Source organism: Idiotropiscis lumnitzeri, chromosome 6 (genome assembly GCF_059441095.1).
Source record: "Idiotropiscis lumnitzeri isolate Australia: NSW breed Sydney's pygmy pipehorse chromosome 6, RoL_Ilum_1.0, whole genome shotgun sequence".
Lineage (NCBI taxonomy): Eukaryota > Metazoa > Chordata > Actinopteri > Syngnathiformes > Syngnathidae > Idiotropiscis > Idiotropiscis lumnitzeri.
In genome coordinates, this window is record NC_142396.1 from 9387644 (window position 1) to 9408974 (window position 21331).

The following is a 21331-nucleotide window of genomic DNA, read 5'->3' on the forward strand; positions in this document are numbered from 1 at the left end:
ACCCTTTTGGAATTTAAATCCACCCCTCCCCCATGGACTGTTTGTACAACAGTGTCAGTTTTTTTCTCCTCACTTTTGTGTTGTGTGGACAACATTAAGTCCTGATTGATTGCTGATGTTGAAACTGGGACAATGCATTACAAGATTCTATTTTTGACTGAATAATTAAACTATCACAAAACTATTAGACCTCGATTGGAATGCAATGTCACTTCATTATCTAAATATAAGACAAAAATATTTGTTTTTAGTTTTATTATTATTTTTTTTACTCAGAGCAGGGTTTGTGTATATTATGGAGAATCAAAATAGAAAATGCATCTTTTTGCTTTCTAATATTTAGCTGTTACGTGTTTTGTGTGTTTTATGTGCTGGTGAATTGTAAAGTGATTGTTCACACACACACACAGTAAATTTTGTTGAGTACACTTTGCTCTAAAAAGACTACATTTGGTCCCAGTAAACAAAACTAAAATTTGAGTGTAAAATATTCAGCGTAAAATTCTCAGAATAAATTTTACGCTGATTATTTTACGCTCATATTTTACTCACTTTACTGGTACCAATTATAGTTTTTGTTTAGAGTAAAGCGTACCCTACAAAATGTACTTTATATGTATATATACATATATATATATATATATATATTGGGATAAGTTGGAGGGTGCAATTGAACAGTTTCGTCATTTGAGGAAAAAAAAAAGAATTCCCAAATCATAAAAAAAAAAGAATTCCCAAATCATAATATGACCAAATCATCACTCAGAGATGAATATTGGGAAGAAAAAAAATCTGGTTCAATCAAAATTAATAAATATGCACATCCGGGAAGCTTTGACCTATTTCCCTTTTCTCATGTCATCAATTCGGTGAAAAAAGCAAAAATAAACTCCTGGTGCAACTTTTAATTTGATAATTCCCCCGCTAGTGTTGTTGTCCTTGTTGCTCCACTATGTTCCACTTAGACAACGACGAAGGTCATCTCCAGCGTGGGATGAAATATAGACCGCATGCAAAACCCCAGCGTTGTCGTTTAATTAAAATAATTCATTAAAGTGGAGGCCCAAGGTAATTAGCATGTATAATTTATGATTTGCTTAATGCATACGGGCGGTGGCCTCAGCAATAAACTCAACTTAACCTCAAGTACGGGGGAACTGATACAGACGGGGCTGTTGTTATTTACTATGTGTTTATTGTTTGGCTATTTGTCAAGAGGATGTGAGTGTTTCGTAAAACCTGCCCGTTGTCTGGCTCTCGCAAACAACTTATTTGTTTATGGGTTTATCTTGTGGATTTATGCTCACACCATAAGTAAAACTGTCAGATGGGGGACATACTGGGGATTACGTTTTCTCCCTTCCCCTCCCTCCAACTGCCCCTCAACATACTATATATATATATATATATATATATATATATATATATATATATATATATATATGTATGTGTGTGTGTGGGTGTTTACCTGCCGGTCACTGGAGTTGAAAAACAGTTTACGCTTGATGCTGACAGAATGAGGACATCCACCAAGAGCGGCAGGTATAGCTCGCCCTGTTTCCCACAGTAGGCTGTCAGTGCTGACTTTTAAGGAAAAAAAGCGAAACTAATCACCGGTGGACACCGAACTCACATCTATTATCCTCTGCAAATGTGTCAAGTTTGGGCAGGACTTTGACATTTTCAAACATGCCTGCTGGCTGTTTTAATTTCTTGCAAGCTTTTTTTTTCTTTTCTTTTTAACAACAAAGTTAACCAAATATTTTCCCTTGGAGCTGTGCAGTATTGTAAACAGATTTAGTGGTTTATGCTCCTTATGATGGAATGGAACAACCACCTTGACTGTGTGCTTGCTTGATGATATTCTGCAGAATGCGCACGGATTTTTCCTGCATGTCAGCTTTTTATTTTATTTGACAACATAATTATGTCCTGAGAAGGATCTGTCATCATCACTTGGTTTCATCGTCAGTGTTCCCCGACTAAATACATTACATGGCAGTGAGGGAGGGCAAAGGGCAGGTGAAGTGGCTAGCTCGGAGGAGAGGCTGGGAAAGCTTTCGTGGGCTGGCTCAGCCAAACACCCGTGTGTGCATGAAATTAGAGTGTCAACATCTGATTCATGCTGCTGGCTGGTGACTGTGAAACAAATTATGTCAGCGGGGTGGCAAAACTCCACGGCAGCAGCAGCAGACAGTGGACATCATAAGAGAATCTGACTTCTCATTATTTCTACATGATTACTCCTGGCATGGTCTTTGGAGATTGTAGATTGGAATCTTTACATAAAGTTAAGTGCTATTTTCTCACTGTGTTTGGCGTGCTCCACAATGATGTGGAGCACGCCTCCCTAAAATGGTGGCGATTCCACTCTCCATTTATTTTCTTGTGTGCAGAAAACAGATCACCGCTTAATTTGGATCGCCTTCCAATTGTGTGTATTTTTATCACATCTGAAGATGTGCCAAAAATGGAATGTGTCTGCAATTTTGATAGTGTTGCCAACTTTACAGTGTTTTTCAAAAATCATTAAACATTTGAGCCGAGGTAATTATTGGAAACCATTTTTTTGGAGCACATCTTTCACGTATAAAGGATGATGAATAATGGGATGAAAGCCGATGGGATAAATTTTCGTCGTTTCTAATCCAGCATTTCATTTTTTTACATGAATCATTTTCACACAAATGATGTGAAATACTCCCTCCTAAAACCATGTTATTCTATAATTGTTGGGCTTTAGGGAACTGAAAACGTTAATTTTGGAAAATCTCCGGCAAGGGTGGAGATAATCTGAATCAAAGGTTTCTGCAATGTGTGTAATTTATAATATTTTTTTGCATTGTCACCTTCAGTTAACATCACTTTATTTTTCCACTTAGCTCATCTTATCTTGACAATTTAAACTTTATCTAAATTTCCTTCAAATATTAATAGCGATGGGCATGTATTGATCGGTATGGAGACAGGCCTTATTTTTAGGTATTGGGTACTCATGGAGGTTGCCGACATCAGCCACGTATACTCAAGGCAAAGAAAATCGGACATTGAGTAAATCCTCCTTGGCAGTAGTTGGTGCTATACTGTGGCAGTCGGCAAATCATCATCTGCGTCAGAAGGAAAGGTTTACTTCACAATATTTTGTCATTGTGTTAAATCAAATTTCATATACGTGAAAGACAAGCGGTATCAGTATCCGTTATCGTGAGTACTCAGGGAGTGAATATTTGTACTCGTATTGGTTTGAATGAAAATCGGTATTGAATATCCCGATATTATATTTATGTATTACATTTTCATCAAAATTCTTTGCGTTCCCCGTGCTTTTTGTAGAGTCAAAACATTGGCATTTAGAAAACTGGGGTCAACGTTTGCCAATTTCACTTGAGTGATATATGACGAGTTCACAGGGCCAGCCGCACTCCCCCGCCCGTGATACCGTTTTGAGTTCATGTGCAGATTTTCTTTACGCCTCCTCTTATTGGCTCGTCTGCGCGTCGGGCGGGTCGAGACAAGGTGAGACAGAACCAACGGAACGGCATCCATCAAACCTCAGGTTCCAGCCTTGACAACCTGCAGCTATTACATCTGACGTGTCTCTCACAAGTCCTCCGCAGTTTCATTGTTTAGCGCTGTGAACGACATCGAAGCACGGTAATCAGAACGCACTGCGAGGTTGTGAAGGGCGTGCTTGCTGTTGGCACTGCAGTCTGACCAAATGCTTGTTTGTGCACAACCTGAGTGCGGGAAGCCAGTCGAGACAAACAAGCGGCGTTAATGAAGGTACTCAACAGATTTGCCACAACGGTGTTTTTCCTTCTCAAGTGCTTTAGCTGTGACGTGTTACAACTGTAACAGATTCTGTGGATTTTATCAGCCCGCTGTTTCCCCTTTCAAACATGTGACAAGACGCTAATTCTTCTCCACTCCTTCGGATCTTATCGTAGCCTCTCCTGCCGTAAACTAACACTTGCTCCAGGACTTCAAAGGTGTGCCGAGTAGCAGAGGTGAGAAGGGGCCTTCATCCACTCGGGGCCAGTTACTTGCCGAGATGCGTAGGAGATGATTAGCGGGCGTTACGCAGCGATAGCCCCGTGGGGCAGCAGCTGGAGCAACGAGGTGCGAGATTTGACAGCTCCTGTTTCAGCCCTCTGGGTAACTCACTGGGTCAGGGCGTCCTCAGAGGGGCCGGCTGGGCGGGCGGGCGCAATGCTGGAGAGGAAGTTGGCGGTAATTGCCATTCAGCCAGTGGGGCAGAAGATGAGGCCGCTATAATCAGCCCAGATCAGAGTCCATTTCCTCTTTTGTGTGCGAGAAGGGATTCCAGCTCCTTTGCCTTCTGTCTGATAACATCTTGTCAAAGTTTCTCTTGCCTCTTCACGCTATACACTTGGAAGCCGTCATTGGGAGGCGGCCCAGGTGGCTGTTTGTTATTGCATAACAAGGCTGCATTGTTTTGTTAATTCAACTTCATCTGTCTTTGATCCAATCTCATGTTGTCATGGCTGGTGTGAAAATCCCTATTAAGTGCATGATCCAAGCGCTGCGCTCATTGTGATTGTGATTATCTCCTGCATTGAAATTCCACTTTGTTCCTTTGTCTCTTTGTTATTGAGCACAATGCGGGGTTAATTAGCAGCCACCGGTAAACTCTGCGTTCCTGGATCCTTCATCACAGCTCAAGTGTGCTCTTCACAAGGAGGAACCAGGGCTTCTGGCACTGACAAGACCCAACACGAGACCCGGGCCAATTGTAAGCAAGTGCAATACAAACGCCACGGCGACTTAATCCCTTTCAGGCTACACAAGGCCTGCCGAGTCTCAACTGTAATTGTTTCTACACTTCATTAATGACTCTCGTTGTGGCTTTCGTTCTCGCAGAAGTCTTACCAAGAACTGGCTACGTTTTCATAACGGCAACATTGAAAAACAGAAACGTTTCTAGTAGAGACAATAATGTTGGCAAATTGTTTCAATGCACTTTGGGTGACAACGCTATCATTTACATTGCGGGCATGCAGTCTGCGATTTCCCGTTTAGCATTTACAATTCTGTAAAAATGTACACCGTTTTTGTTTATGCATGTGACATATTTGCACATGCCTACACTAAACATTCAATTCTGTTTTTTGCATTTAGAAAATGTTCGTGTAACGCAGTTTTTTTTTGTTTTTTTTTACAAAAAAACAAAACTTGTGACTAATTAATTATTTTGCAGCATCGTTATGCTGTCTGTTAACAACCATTCACCTCACATTTCAGGAGAAATAATCCCAATCTTGCAATAAAGTTGTATTTAAAAACACTAGCAAGGTATATTATCAGAGAAATGTATTACAATACAAGAGCCATTGCAGTATATCGTGCGTTTAATGTTTTGGAATGTTTATGCAGTCTTGTCCGAAATATCCTTGACTGAGTGGGGACATTCTGTGTGTCAATATAATAATGGATTACTATGGTAAACTGATACGTGGAAGTAATTTATGATTCCCTCAGCATGTAACAATAAGTAGCACAGCCTATTTAGGCTCCTGAATTTTTTCTGAATAAATCACACTCTTACACCTTTTTTCTCAATCATCTGCTCAAATTAGTTTGATTATCCAAAGTTGTCATTCTTTGATTTACTAAAGCAAAGTAATGATGATTGGCTCTTGGCTTTTATGTGCTGTGGGTCTTGTCATGTTTTTCCTCAATTAATTCTTCTTTTCAGTGTGCCGTGAAGTCGACGTACTTATTTGAAGGACACGTCTTGCAGTACATGAGGGTGCTTGTTAAAAACATGGTTTTATAAAAGATGTATTACACATGTCTTAACAGTACATGCAAAAAGAACATGGACAAAACTGCCACAAAGTGATGCTACATCTTTTTATCAGACAGGGACAGTTTACATGAAAGGGGAAGTCAGCCCCAAAAATTATTTGCAACAAAACTTTCCATGCGCCTTCACTAGTTGAAACATGGCATTATGATATACATATTGCATTTATGGAATATGAGTTAAGAAGCAAAATCCATATCAGGGGGTGGCCATTTTGTCAACTCTGTCGACTGAAAATGACATCACAGTTGCTCAGGCCTCAGGTGATGACCAATCATGGCTGTGTTTTCTGAATCGGAGTCACCGATTGGCCATTGGATAACTCCAGGGCAACTGTGATGTCATTTTCCGTCGACAGAAGTGACTATAAACGGATGGATTTTACCACTTTACTCATATTGCACAAACGCAATATTAATCAACTGGTGGGCCTGCATAAAACATATTCTTGGAAAGAAAATTTGGGGATTGACTTCCCTTTTAACCAGCTGGTAGTTCAAATCAATAGGTGATTCCACTGTAAGTCTCTATTCAGAAGATGTGAGCACAGTGCATTTATCTGCAATATCTCCCTTCCGCCACTTCAGATTGGCCCGTTCCCTGGTGGTCTAATTTATGTTAAGTCACAAACCTCCCCTATGGCTGTTTTGAGATGTTCAGAATGGAGACTGTGTGCTCCAGGTTTATGCCAGTGCCACAATCCCCGGTGTAATTGTTCTCTATGGGAAAGCACATCTCAGTGCAACCATCTGCAAGTCCATGGGGCAGTTTCCTAAGAATGAGTGGACTTCTTAGGGGGTTCCCTCAGCAATCCAGTTTCTCTTGTGAAGCAAGTAATTAATTCAAATCTCAGGAAGTCAATAGCTGCCCGGATCAGAGGCACGTCGTATGCAGCTGCTGATTCCTCCGTACATGCTGCTTGTCTTCTCAGGAAGTCACCAGACACACAGGAAAAAAAAGGTACAATGGGTGCATACACCCACACAGGATTCAGATAACACAGAACTTAAACTGTTATTTTTGTGCACCTCCATGTTACAATGTACTTGTTGCTAATCTCTATTGCGGTGGGGATGTGAGTCGAGAACCTACTTGGGAATTAGGTTTCTTTGGAAATGATGAAATATATTGGCATTTTTCAAAGTACAGTGTTTGCTTCTTCAAAAACAAAAAATAACTATCACTAAAATCTCAGCAAAAGAAGTCCTGATTTTATAAAGTTCAAACTTTTGAATTAGCTGTAACCGTATGGCTGTTTTCGTGATGCGCCATTGAAAAAAAGCAGTCACTCCTTTCTACACTTTTTGGGGTCATTAAATTTGTGAGTACAGGATGATGAAATGCAATGTAAGAGCCATAAGCAGAACTTAAAGAATCATCTCAATTTGGTGCACCCAACCTACTCTGATTGTGACCTGCAAAGTGGAAAACATAAAGCTTTAAGCTTTTTTTTTTGCAGCTACTCAACAACAACTTGAGCGTTTCGGGCCTGAAATCAAATCGCCTTCGGTGTGATTCACGTGGCAGTTCACCTCCTCTTCTCGCTCTCCTCAAGACGGGGCAGGGCGCAGGCTAAATGCCTCGTTGGGCTGCTCCCGTAAGCTCATTGTTATCCGGCCCATGGAGGAAGCCACTGCTGTGCTTCCAGCATGTCGCTGACAACAAGTGTAAATAAGGATCTAAATGACAAACAAGGGGTATGCTGGCTTGCGTGTCACTCTGCGCTTTACAGGGCATTGCTTCAGACCAGCGTTGGCCAACCTTTAATGACGCTGTTTGTCAAAAGGAGCGCGCAACGGTTGCCTAATTTCCTTTCTTAGACGTCGTTCGATTGCACCGTAGAAAGCAATTGAAAAGGAAGAGTTTGGACCTTTGGTTGTTGTCACTTAATCTTATTTAAATTGGATGCTTTTTTTTTTTTTTTTTTTTTAGATTTATCTCACTATAGGAGCAAATAGATTATTCAAGCGAATACAATCCAATACGATCCAATTCAGGCTGCTTATTTTAATAATGGATTGATTTGTTGATTGTTTTTATGGAAGCCTGAGATTATTTATTGTTAATGTGCTGTCATTCCAAGAATTTGTGTTATTGAAGTTAATTTCTCAACAAAAAAAAATAAATCGTTGTTGATAAACGATTTGTTGTTGATTAATTGATCAATTGCTGCACCCCTAGATTCAATACAAAGCCTGCTTCAAAAATTCATCTTTTTATTAAATGTTAATTAATACATTTTACACATTCAGGATTTGGCAGCAATTCCCCTAACCCCCAAAATCATTCACCCCCCACCCCCCCAAAAACCCTCAATTGCTGTAATGTCTTATTTTGCGGATCTGATCCGCAAATGATGACTTTCCGATAGATCACTGATTTTGCATAAATGCAAATATTTGCCGCTCCGATCCAGCCAATCTGTGTAAAGTCTCATCGTTAACATTATTGGAGTAGTTAGTAGTTATAGGGTTTGCAATGTTTTTCTTTTTTTTTTGTACCTTTTGTTGAATTGCATACTATAACACACAGTATATTCATAGACATTTTGTCCTAAATATTAAAAACACCTTTCTGCACCCCTCCAAATTACGACCATACTAACAAACGTATTGTTGGATAAATATTTTAAACAAATGAAAACTCGTCATTAGTAATCTTGTACGTGGTGAATTTAGTAGAGGTTCAGGCACTCAATATTGTATCGTATCATCATCGGAAATCATTTTTTGCTCTATTTACACATTTTCACTCGAATCTTAAACACCGTATTTGCAAGCTGAATATCTCTCCCCCACGAGAGCCATTTAAACAACTTTATTGACATTTCCACTGTGTCCAAATGGAAGCCATGTCAACAAGTTTTTCTCCCACTTGACCCCAGACAGTCAGGAGTCCCGCTCCTCTTTGCGTGGAGTGTGTGTTGTGCGGCGTGATGGAGGGTCCTCCAGCATATCGGCGAGTTATGAGGCCACCTCCCGCTACTCCCTCTCTGGTTGACGAGCCGCGCTGGAAGGGGCTTGCCCCCGTGGCCACAAATCAGCAGGGAAAGCAGGCTTGTATCTTCAAAGGCTGCGCTTCAACCCCGCCCCGCACATGATTTACAGCCCCCACAGAGACAAAGTTAGGCATGGCCACTGTCTTTGCACCTGGGCCTTTATCAAGCAACCAGGATGAGCTCTTTGCAAGAGGACATTCAAATGTACAAGGAGCAGATTAGGCCGACTCAATCTTCTTTTGCTTTTGGAGAAAGAAAGAGGACTGGCTGACTTCAAAAAGCTTTCTATTGCCTCCACTTCTTAAACGAGTGAAAGGCTTCGCCAGTGAGCACAGCCTTGTGTATTCAAAGTGCTAATTCACAACTTATTCCTCTAATACACTCACGAAACACTTTTAATTGTGTTAGTTCGCATTCCAAAGGCATGTTTGTAGCTTTTAATTGGGCTCTCTTTGAAATCATTGAAATGTATGACATGTGGGGCCAACTTAAACAGTTCCCGTGCTTGGCTCGGAGGCGGAATTTGCATTCCCAGGGCCTGGGTGCTTGCTCAAATAGAGGCTATGACACTAATGACGCCTCACTTTTCAAATGTAGCGCATGCTTGTCATTGTTGTCATTTCAAAGATAAACATAGCTATATACGTACAATTATTTGTGTGTTCTGACCATTGCGACCATTTTTGTTAAATGAGCACAAAAAAATCATGTTTTTTTAAAATAGTTCAATTGAAATGATTAAATACACCGCGTAGTGACCGCAATTTTTTTTCTAAATATGTGAAACCTCTTAAATTGGGAAAGGTTGTGTAAAAGCTTTGCGAACTAAAGGGGTGCAAGGGGGTGGCGATGGAGTCTTTCTCTATCAATGCACATGTTCACACTGTGTTCAAAACACTTTGGCGAGTCTCAGTTACTTTTTCAGATAAACTTCTTTCTCCCTGAATGAGTTCTTTCTTCGGCCTTTTCTGTCGAGCTCTCCTGAATCATCCTTTAATCCAGAGAAAGGGAGCCCAGGACTGGCTGTCATTTAGCGCTGCCACTGCCAGGACTGCTGGCTTAAATAAAGTCAGTGTAGCATGAATCTCATTCTGTGTGGATGTATGGCCTCTGGGATGCTGAATGTTGCGTCTGGAGAGCCAGTCCTCCTCCAAAACCTCCATGCGAATGCTTGGCGACTGCACGGTTACCCACAGTAAAAAAAAAAGAGGACCACCCACTTAGGGTTGAGAGGGGATTTGAAGCTCCCCCTGCCTGCCCATTTCTTTCCGAGGCTTTCTGATGGTGTTTGCAATGTAACTCTTTAGCTCTCTGAATGTGAGGCTTCAACTGTTGAATTTTAGGGTACGCCATGGTGTCTGCATGAGTATGTCATGGTCAAAACAAGAATGGTGAACGGCAGCAATGTTGGTGCTTAATGTTTTTTTTTTTTTTTTTCAAATCATAGTGTATATTTATGTGTCCAACAGAGGGACTTACTACTGCACTCTTTTACATATCATTGCTCTGGAGAGCACCGATCAATATCTCTATCATCATCATAATCAGCCATCCATCATCCAAATGGGTCAGAAGAATGAAACTTGCAGGTCTTATTGTAAGTTGCATGGACGATGACAAGGCTCTTGAAATGTGTTTACTTCATTTTATAGCATTTTTCTTCACGTGAATTTGCCGTGTTATTTTTGAACAATGATTAATTGTAACGTTGGTATTAGTGCTAAAGCTATCAAATAGTTTGCTATTTCGGATATCCTACAAAAAAATTCTATTGACGGTATTCAGATAGAAGTGAAAAATATATATTTTTTGTTGGTTTAAGAACAATTAGAAATACTGATGACAAATTCCACTTAAATCATTCACTACCAGCCGAGTAAAAAAACAAAAAGTGGATCTTTGACGTCTTTAGCCGTCAATGGCAGTAAATGAGCTAATTATAAATACCCAACTGGTTTTCATTTAATGAGTTTTGTTTACTCCAGCACTGTTTTGATAAGCAAAGATGCTGCAATGACATTATTTTATTCATATTGCGGATATGAACTATGCCTTTGGAAACTATTTGAAAAGAGTAGGCGTGTGAAGGGTGTCTTCCCAGTTACGTTCCCAAGTACTGGCTCAGTGTGCATGTTACACAAGCTTTGATTCTTTTTGCAGATCCTAGCAGACATTCTGATTTTTTTGGTGTAATCCTGCTCGTGTATCAAGCAAACAAAACTCAGTTATAACCTACAGACTCAAATGATAATCTGAATTATAACAAGAGTTTGGGTAATTCAGTCTTTGGAAATGCTGTTTGTGTATAAGTTTCATATACAATACATGTCTTCTCCTTTGCGCCTCCCTTTGCCTTTGCCACTTTTCTTTGCGGTCTTGTATATTTGGATTTCTCGCTTCAATGCTCCACCCCAACGTGTTCATTTTCAACTGCCCATCTCCATTTACAAGCTGTTTTTATCAACTTTTTCCACAAAGCCCAACAAAACGGAGGGAGGGGATCTTCGCCCCCAGCGGGGGGTCGAACACCGCCGGGAACATTGTCCATGAACTTCTCCTCATCTCCATAGCCCAGTGTTGTAGACAAACAATCTTTCCATATGCAGAGGACGGGGTCACAGCGTTAACAGACGGAGGAATGCTGCGGGGAGAAAATATTGTCCACCAATGACACAGAAGTAATTTGGGTCTCACTGAGCGATTCCATCGGGCTCTTTTGTTGCCTCAAATGTTTGACCCGGAGGTCCCTGTCAGCGTCGTTCTTAATGGCAGCCCGAGCAGAGTGACAGGCCCAGAAAGTAAAACATTTTACTACTAATAGTGGGGCTCCAGAGGCTTAGGCATAAATATTTAAGCTCCTCTCCCTTGTCCCAAATACTGGGGGGTCTCCATGGTGCATTTATCTGTAATGCAGGAAAAAGAGCAAATATATCCGCTGGATGCCACCATAATGGCTTGTTGGCACATTTTTCCCTCTCTTTTCGAAGAGTTGTTAAATGGAATTAGCGAGCGTGTTCACGCCAACTTTTTCTTTTCACGAGAAAGCGCCAAAGCATGTTTAGCAAACCTCGCGGGATTTAAAATATTAAACCGGCTCTCGTCAATAAGACCATTTCCTTCATATGGCGGAGAAGTGCAAGCTTTGGCCTATTTCTCAAAGTAAACTTCATTAAAAAGTCTATGCGGCTTGTGAAGGTGGTCTGACGTGCCTTGAATGATGGTCTCCCCAAACAAAGCTGCTACACAAGCCATCGAATTATCTCTGTCAAACTTTGGCGTAATCTGAGCTGATCCTCTTAAAAATATTTAAATGAAAACATTTGCACATCAATTGGCTCCATGGCAACACTGTGTGTATTCTTCTCGGGGGTGCCTCTTTAACACTGAGCTTTAGAAACGCACATCTCCTTCTGTCGTGTTGACAAACAACAAAACAAACAATATTAAATGGAGGAGCCGGGCTTTTTCACACCATTGATGGATAGAGGATCAGCAAGGCGGAGGGAAATGGAGTTGAATTGAACACTCAAGTTGGAGACGTCAGTAATTATATGATTGGTGCTCTGGGATGTGTCGTTATACATGGGCTATAAAGCCCACTGAGAGCGTTTGGAATGAAGAGCGAATCCAATGCAGGACCCTTCATAAATATTCACTGAGCCACCTCATCAGTACTTTATAGCTGCATATTATTGCTGCCATGGTGAGTCCTGGGAGGAACTCCTCGCCCCCTAGTGGCAGATCAATAAATTAGACTGAAGTTGAAATCAAACTTGAATGGCATTAAAATAAGAAAAAAAATAATAAAATTAAAAAATAAAATAAAATCTGCATGCGTGTGGGAGTAGTGACACACTTGTGTTGTGGAAACAACAGCGCTTCCGCCGCGCTTCCTTTTGTATTCTGGGAAACAAGAACACTGTATTAATATATCGCTCGTGGCTTAATGAGGATTTGGATGGCGGATTAATTAATTTGTTGCTAATAGGCACAAACACGAGAAAACAAACTTCTTTACTTTAAGGCTGGGATGCACACTTCTAAGTAAGTAATGTAAATTATGCAGATTGTGTTGGTTATTCTGACAAAGAGGTTTTTGTACGTGTGAGGTGCTTTAAAAAGATTGCTCCTTCCTGGCATTCTATCAATTGCACACGCCCCATAAATAAATCACCCAGGCGCATTTGAATTATGAGTCTGCTTTGCTCAAACAAATACTGTCGTGATTAATGATATGGATTGTTCACAAAGGATTTAATGTCATAATTCACATGTCGCCTTTGTAGTACAGCACACACGCTCATTTAGTTAGCGCCACTGTTCAAATATTAGTTCTTAAACTGCCATTCAAATTAGTATTCTGACTTCCAAACAGGCAGTGAGTGCTGCAGCTTTGGCCCTGGCCAACTTTGTAGAAGTTTGCTTTGCCGCAAGAACGTGGCTCTCTGATGCAACCCAAACGAAGATGTGGGGATTAGTTGCAGCCTCGTAACTCTGCTGCAATCCATGCCTGCAAACGTAGCCCCGTGGTCGTCTCCATAAAATGTGCTTTAATCAGCGGCGCATCAATTAACAGCCAACAGTTAGAAATAAAATGTCACCTTGCCGTTTCAGGGAGAAGCCTTCTACCCTCAAGCTTTCAAGTGGGGAACTTTCAAATCCTTTCTTATGGTAATTTCCTGATGCTGCTGTGTGCTACCATACACAATTTCATTGACTTCGGAGAGGGCTAATTATGTTTTCAAAGTTTTCAAACGCAGCAAAGCAATTAACACCAAATAGTTTTACTACAAAACGGGAGAATTCAAACAGTTTGCGTTTGGACAAAGTTTTATTTTTGCAAATGTCCAGTGAGGTTGTAGCCCACGAGCAAGGAACCATATAGTGTCATTTATGATACTTTTCCACGAGATGGGAGTTTGACACAGCAATTCTGATTCCATTAACGATACTGTGGATCGACCCAACGCCTTATCGAGTCTCTTATTCTTATTGGGTGAGGGAATTAAATATCACAAATTAGTTTGTTTTCTTAAACTTTTTATCATCTTGAATTTAGAACAGAAGATAAAGCATACCCAGTATAATCTCATAATCTGTAACATGTCCTTTAGAAATATTGCATACCTTGCATGATGTCACAGAGTCTTAGGAAATTCATATCAGGGCAAAGAAGATGAAACGGTACAACAACTTTAAACATTCAGACAAAGAACAGTTAAAGGCGAGCTTCTAAATTTCATCATTCCTGCAAGCATATTTTTATTCACCGTTTATAGATTTTTTTTTCCCCCACTGGAGACATTTCCCAGTATTTAACAATTTGCCTTCTATTGGAATATTTACAGTGCTCTTTTTTGCATTTAAATTCATCCAAAACTAAATAAGAAAAAACAATTCTGAGCACACAATTTAATCAAACTAATCACACCTGAGAACAAGGAGCTTTAAGCGGCCTCACCAGTGACTCAATTCCAGTGCTGGTTCCTTTTTTTTTTTTTCAAGAGGAATCAATAAGCGGAATTACAAGACAACCAAACAAACAATTCCTAAGACTGGAATTACCGGTTCTTAAGAAGGGCTGTCCGGCTTTAAATTTCCATCCCTTGTGGAGACTGTACAGTATAGTACAGCAGCATCAGGAGCTAAGCTTAGCATCAATGCAAGCTAGCATGGGTGAATATTTTCATCAACTCTGACCGTATTCCTAAATGCTACGAGACCACGATGAATGAAATCAATTAGCGACAAGAATTGGGTTTATATCACATAAACGATACTGGCTTGGCACACTTGAGACCTAACCTGGTGCTGCATAGACAGTAAAACCTCATATCTTGTGCCTACTTTTCTCAATGGAAATAGCGTCAATGGCCAAATTAGCTCCTGTGCAGTTGAAAACCATGCAATTTCTCCTTGCCAACCAACAAAGGGAGCTAATGAAAATTCACCGAAGGGTATAAAATAGGTGACATCAAAAGGCTTAACAATGCGCTGTGGACCTCACAAATGTCTGACAACGATATTCACAAAGGCAGGCATGACTGAAACCATGTTAACTGTCTTTTGTGTTTTGCATATATTACTCAATATTTCACGATAAATGCTGGTGATATAACGTAGTTTGGCTTCGAGGGGGGCTGCTTCAAACCAAAATATGGAAATTGGGACTGGTTGCTGGAGAGTTGCCAGTTTGCTTCCCAAGTACTACTACGGAGCCCTTGAGCAAAGAACACGCCCGCCTTCCCCTCCAATATTGCTCAGGGCACTTGTTCATAAGCAGCCCCCTCATACAGACGACTCTCTTTGTGCATGTGTGTATACCTCTGGCCAATTCCATCACTTTTAATAATTGAGTGAAAAATATGAAAAATTTAAATTTGCCCTCTCGTGGTGTAAAATTAGAAAAAAGGGGATTTCTCAACATGGATTTTATTTTGCAATAGAAACGGGGGCACGCGTGCAAATATCACTTTGCGAGGCCATCCCCTTCTGTCCTCTGGGTCCAAATAATGGCTTTGGACAGAACAATGCTGAGGTGGGTTGGAGCAGTGCCGTATATCAGCCAAGCGGCGCCCAAGTGATAATTCTCCAAAGTTAAACAGCCATAAACGGCTTGAGAACTCTGACCTTCACAATCTAACTAAGCAAGAGGAGCCAATGATGTGGAACAGACCCATCTAGGCAGCCGCATGATGATAAACTATACCCCCTGCTTTGCTAAAAAATAACTGTACGTCTTCCGTGACATATATAGTGCCAGCATTTCAATACGATCCCAATTTATTTTGCACTAAAATGGTTTATTGTCGGCAGTAAAGCATGTGCGGCAGGAGGCGGAAGGACGCGGCTGCCTCGGTGCAGCGAGCGCGTCTCAAAGGCACATTGTTCTCTTTGCAGCTCCGGAGCGCTTGACGTCGCCTGCGAGAAGGCCGTAAAAAACTATCAAAACTTATAAAGCTTATCATTAGTCTGCCTCGTGTCACTCACTCGCGCTGTTTTACTCGCAGCTGGCTGTTTTCCTCTGACGACTTTCTGCAAACTTGGGAGCAACTTCCAATGTGAGACAGACAAAATAATTTGATCTTCTACCATATCAGAGGCGTTTTAGAACAACCCCCCCTGTCTTCCCTGCTACAAACACACACGCACACATACATGCACACACAAATCCAATGAATTTACAGACGTTTAGGCTCTCGAGCGGTATTTGTCACTTTGTGTCAAAAAAGTCATCACGGGGATAAAAAGGAAAAATCGCTTTAGCGCGCCGTGAGCCTGTGCCATGATGCAGGGTCATTTACAATCCTATATCCTATTCAGACAGCGAGCAGACGAGCCAGCCGTGCATCTTTCACCACGCTGTGCCCTTCACACTTGTCATAGCACCACCATAAACAGCATCCATAACAATTGAGGCCTCTGAGGGAAAAGGCTCCTCCGCTATGCAGAGGAGTCTCAGCTCCGGAGTTCTTTTCTTTTTTTTTTTCCTTTTTCAAGCGGTTGGGAGAAAACATGGCTTCTTGTCACGAGTGGTGCGTTCTCAGCAGGAATTACAGTTTGCAGCAAACGGCCCTTTAATGAATGAATAATGTAGTGTTTAGTGAGAGGCTCTTCTTATTTGTAGAGGAAACCTTTACGGCTGTGTAATTAATCATAATTAAGAAGATTTTGACAAGAGCTGAGGGAGCGAGCAGACAGCGCTGCCTCTCTAAATTCCCACCGAGGGCTGCAGGAAGCGATGGGAAGAGGCGGCTAATGAGATCCATTTCCAGTAGCTCTTGTTATGATCTTTGCTTTCCTTTGTGCCAAGGCTCATCATTGGGGGGCTTACAACCGCTGGCTGGAGAAGAAAGGACGTGCACCTCTTTGTTTCTGTAGACCTCCTACTCCACATCTATTACATTGTACCTTACAAGGCTAAGTACCATTTAATTTAGTCGCCCTCACGTATTTATCATCTGCTGGTGATTTATGAGCTTAGAATGCCTGCACCGGAAATGCGGCGTGGTGTGTCTTTGCTCTGCCGGTTGTGCAGAATTTCATACGCTAAACAGCCAGCTCCTTCCTTAAAAATACATTTGAATTAGTCAGTGGAGTCATAATGTACAACTTTTTTTTTTTTTTTTTTAATAATTCATTTGTCGATCGTTAAAAATTCTGACGATTGTTTTGGGATTGATTGTTGATTATTTACGTCTGAGTCAAAGTAGAGTGCTCAACTTGGCTGCCAAAAACTGTCCATTCAGCCTCATAGACGTTGACCTATTTTCTTCAATCCAAAGCGTTAAATGTTTAATCGTGACAACTGTGCCTTTTGCCTTTCTATTAATGTTGAAATCTGACATCTTCGACAATGAACCCAACATTGAAGAAAGCTTGCAGGTGACATGTCGGCTTGTCAATATCTGCTTGTGTGTGTGACTGTTTGATTAAAGGTCACCTCAAGCAGGGCCGGAATGGGACCGATTTTAAGACCTGGAGATTCAGTGTATCAGTCTAAAATAGCTTACAATCGCCTCCAACAATATTCATTTTGCAGTTGATGAAAAATCTAATTTACTATTGAATGTGCATACAAGATCTGTGATTAATTGAACAAGTATGACAGCATAAATAGTTCAACTAGGCCAAAGAAGAAAAACAGACCAATAGGAAGTATTAACATGAGATAAGACATTTTACACTTAAGGCACATTTACCAAATGCTGTTAAAACAGCAAGAATAGAAAAGCAGTCAACACTACACTTCCTGTTTAATGCTCTTATTTTGAAACCTTTTTTCACCGGTTCTGGTGCACTCTTTAGCTGATGACATAAACATGTATTCTACACGTACCTTATAATCTTGTCCTTTCAAGCATATAATTAACACAAACATTGATATAAATGAAAAATTATATATTTTTTATAATTTGAAATTTGATTTGTACCGACATTTTAGTCCCTGTTAATAAATATATACCTCTATACCTACTCAGAAATTACTTCTTACACTTCTATTTTGACGGATTTATTTTACCACTTTATTTTATGTATGTATCTTGTGCATACTTGTATTAATTTGAATGACAATGAGGTAGCCAGATTCAACTGTTGTGACTACACTATAAACTCACTCCCTTTCATATTTTGAAAAAAAAAAAAATATATATATTTTTTTTTCTTCAAAAAAACCCATTTATTATATGTTTCCCACTGAATACTGGTGGGGATGCGGAAAATCTTCTTATTTGTCTATATATCTATAGTCCTACTAATGCTGTCTTCATATGCTGGTCATAATTTGGGCTTTTTAGTACATGTTTGTTGAAATCTTGAATTTGGGGCAAAAAAAAATGTCAGTGTAGAGCCATTTTAAGCTTAAACACTGCACTGCAGGTGAATTTGGCTTTCTGACCTCTTATTGGACTAGCAGAGAATTTGAGTAGTCATTCTCAACTCAACTCATCTTTATTTATCAAGCTTTTTCACAACTGCTGCAGCTGTAACAAAGCGCTCTACATGTGTCTGCCACCTTGGGGTATATAAGCAGCTCATCCTCGTATACGCCTCCGTAGCAAGTTGAAGTTGGAGTAGTAGCGTTTGCGAGTATCTGAATATCAATTTTCAGGTTAGTGATTTAATAGTATGGCATTTGGTTAGTATATTTAGGTTGTCATAGTATAGACATAATTTAGGTCATAGTTTGTCACTGCTGCTGTCGATCACAGCCACACCCCCCTTGAGCGCCTTTTTTAAATATTCGTTTGGGGTTGAGCAAGGGTCTGGTAGGGGGTTGAGTACCCCTTAAAATCAAGTTGCCAATCCCTGGTAAACTGCAGTCGGGCTCATGGGGAATTTGCCAGAACATCCAGATTACCCAATCCGAGCAATAGTCATTTTCACCCTTTGGTCCTCCTTTAGAATTTTCTGATTGGCCGGTCCTCTGCTCCTCGTTCATCATCTCTCATGAGCATTTTTTTTTAATTTTTTTTAATCTCCGTCCAAAGTGAGCATACCATGTGCAGCAGCTGCTCGCTTGCAGGCCAATGCCCCGAGAGCATGCATACTGTCCTGACTCGTGACAAGGCGACTGCGGTCACAAGCAATCCCAGCTCATCTTGAATAATTTAGCCGCGGCTTCTACATAAATCACCCGGGATGAGCCCATAGTGCCTGAGGACCAATACGCTCGCCATCGTTTTACACATGATCCACTTTACAATGTTTAAATGCATTTTCAAAGTTAATGGCGCAGATATTTATCGTGATAAGTGGCGCGGCACACGGCGTGTTTGCAGTAAAGAGTGGTGATTTGTTGAGTGATGTCAGAGAGCCGTCCCACTTGGCGACGAGCTGAATTGTGTTTGATTTCATAAATAATTGCAGTCATCGGGGACCCGCATTGTTTTAGGCTTAACTGTGTTGTTTACCCACGCCACATATGTCGGAGGGAGAGACGCTGTTTGTGGATACACATCACGCCCGGAGGAATCTTACCCAGGGCCTGCGCACGCTTGGCACGCGTATTAAAGACTTTGCCGGCATGTGTGTGTTTGTGAATTGGGAGTGAACTTGAAAGGAAGGGAGGAAAACAACATGCAACCATGTAGCCTACTGGAGGTAGGTATTAAGGCGAAGCTGTGAGCAAACACATCCGTAGTTAATGAGGCCCGGCATCTGGAGCGATGATTGGGATTCGTAAGCCTTTTACGCTCCATCGCCGTGACGACCAGCGAGGAGACAAGGTGCCGTTTTCCCAGAGTTAACAAATTAAGCGACACACGCATGTAAGTCGGAAACATCGAGGTGATGGATCGCTCCCTCGTTGCCGTCCCGTCAGCCGAGGATACGCGAAAAGATGTTGGCGCCTCTGGTCCCGATTCCGATTTTCATCCGCAAATGTCTAAATTCTCAGAAACAAAGTGAACTTTCCCCAACGAAAGAGTATCTGAAGTTGTGCTCGAGCTTTGTGAAGGAATCTCAAGCGTGGACTGTGTACAAATGTTGCATTGATGTGTGTGCGTCAAGACCGTGCGGGGGAAAGCAAGAAAAGCTTCCTGTGCCTAAGATGAAAGCGAGCGGAGGTGGAGGTGTGGGTGCAGGTGCTTAAGTCTGGATGTGCGCTCTGGTGGGACCGCTACGTCCCTATTATGGTTGAACGCGGCGAGCTCAATAGTCTCCAAAAACCGGGGGAAAAAAAGATGAGCGTCGCAGTTAAAGCGGCATGGTGCCAATTAGCACGGAGCAGGCGGACATATGCCTCTGAAAAATCCTGATGAAAGTGCATATTGATGTCATAAATTAGCCCAGCACAATAGATTGTTGGGGTGTTTGTGTGTAAATGTTTAATTAACCCACTTGCCGACGTCGCCGCTGCGCTTTGCATCCGAGGAATCAATCTACTTAGCGGCCCGTTTAACAATGCAAGACCCGCCTTGTATGACATGTTCATTGGGGACAGGCGAGCAGTTGTTAATGTCTTTAAATTAACAAAGCCATTAACCCGATGTGAGAACGGTCGGCTCTGTGTGTATGTGCAGGTTGTCCAAGGACAATAACTGGGTGTAAAACCTTGGTCTAATTCTCTTTATGGCTCCAGGTGAATAATTATCTGCACCTTGATGGTCACAGACAACTTTAAATCAGGTGGCTGCTGATTGAGTGAGCGCTCAAACTAGCTCTGCTTAATCAGGAATGAATCCTCTAATAGGACTGTGATTAAATCCAAAGTAATTGTGTCACAGCGTGAAATGAAGCAGTTTATTGTTCTTCCTCAGCTCTTCTTCACTAATTGCCCCAGCCACGAAGGGTCCAGAATGTTCTCATCGCTTTTTGTTGGTTAGGTGTCATTTTTTTTCCAGGTGTAATTTTGCTTTATTGGCGACAAGCTGACCAGAGGGAGTTTAAGACCCTTTTCACTCTGCATGTTCTGTTCAACACAGCTCTCACTCACTATTGATGCTTTTCCACTGGCAATGGCAGGTGCTATCAGGGAGTCTTCCAATCCGCCATCCAGCCATTAACCGTGCCGCTTATCCTCAATTAACAGAAAAACTTCAACTTCACCTTTTTGCTGTTGTCACCACACTATAACATTCAGTGGAGCAACAGAAAGTCAGGCCATGAAGGCGACTCGGTCCGCATACGTCTCTGTGGGTGCAGTACAAAAATAAGTTGGCGTTAGACTTGCAGATCTCCCTCGAACTACAAATAGCAAAATGCATTTGTTTTTATTTTTTAAATTATATCCGTCTGAATGTTTTTTACCTGAAATGGCACATGGCACAACAAAAGGTTGGTGACCGCTGTGCTATACTGAAAAAAAAATGTAAAAGATGTCGTCAAGGTTCATGACATTATAGTTGAATAAACATTTGTTGATACATTTCTACAAATTTAAACACACGTTAGCATTAGCTTACCCTTTTACTGCACCTTAACTTTTGGTTATTATTAAAAATATAGAACATGCCAAAAACTAAATTGCGCTTATATATTGTTTATTAGCATGCTTCCTGCCT

General features: G+C 41.2%; 1 long non-coding RNA gene across 1 annotated transcript in view; it reads left to right on the plus strand.

Annotated features, from left to right (window-relative positions):
* LOC148335135 (uncharacterized) overlaps window positions 1-21331 on the plus strand; it is a 67945-nt gene that overhangs the window by 27909 nt on the left and 18705 nt on the right. The window lies entirely within an intron of this gene.